The sequence below is a fragment of the Mandrillus leucophaeus genome, unplaced genomic scaffold (assembly GCF_000951045.1).
Source record: "Mandrillus leucophaeus isolate KB7577 unplaced genomic scaffold, Mleu.le_1.0 Scaffold43, whole genome shotgun sequence".
Classification (NCBI taxonomy): domain Eukaryota; kingdom Metazoa; phylum Chordata; class Mammalia; order Primates; family Cercopithecidae; genus Mandrillus; species Mandrillus leucophaeus.
In genome coordinates this window covers 4,023,637-4,024,567 of record NW_012104587.1, presented here as the reverse complement: position 1 = coordinate 4,024,567, position 931 = coordinate 4,023,637, and positions in this window count along the sequence as shown.

Genomic DNA, 931 nt, shown 5'->3' with positions numbered 1-931 from the left:
TTTTCAGACTGAGTCTCGCTCTGTCGCCCAGGCTGGAGTGTAGTGGCGCAACCTCGGCTCACTGCAAGCTCCACCTCCCGGGTTCGCGCCATTCTCCTGCCTCAGCCTCCCGAGTAGCTGGGACTACAGGCGCCCAACACCACGCCCGGCTACTTTTTTTTGTATTTTTAGTAAAGATGGGGTTTCACCGTGTTAGCCAGGATGGTCTCGATCTCCTGACCTCATGATCCGCCTGCCTCGGCCTCCCAAAGTGCTGAGATTACAGGCATGAGCCACTGCGCCCAGCCTATTTATGTATTTTTAAACATGGATTCTCACTATGTTGCCCAGGCTGGTCTTGAACTCCTGGACTCAAGCAATCTTCCTGCCTCAGCCTCCCAAAGTGTTGGGATTATAGGTATGAGCCACTGCACCCGGTCAGGAATGCAATTTTAAATAGAGCGGTCAGGGAAGATCTCATTGAGAAGTGACATTTGAGCAAAGACACAAAGGACCTGAGGGAAGGAGCCTGTGGACAACTGGGGAGCAGGGTTCTAGGGAGCCGGAGCTGCCAACACGAAGGCACTGAGTCAGGAGCATGCCTGGTAGGCTCAGGGGACAGCAGCAGGCCAGAGCTGCAGGAGCCATGAGTGAGGAGGACAGGGAGGGGACCAGGTCTGAGACATGAAGGGCTCTATGGTCACTGTCATGACTGTCACTCTGAGTGTGAAGGGAGACTTGGAGGGCTGTAAGCACAGTCGTGACATGGCCAACCTGGGTTTCACAAAGCTGAGTCTGACTGCTATGTAGAGGAAAAAACTGGAGGAGACAAGAATACAATCAGAGAGGCCAGTTAAGGCTACTGCAGGCTGGGCACGGTAGCTCACGCCTGTAATCCCAGCACTTGGGGAGGCCGAGGTGGGCAGATCACCTGAGGTTGGGAGTTTGAGAC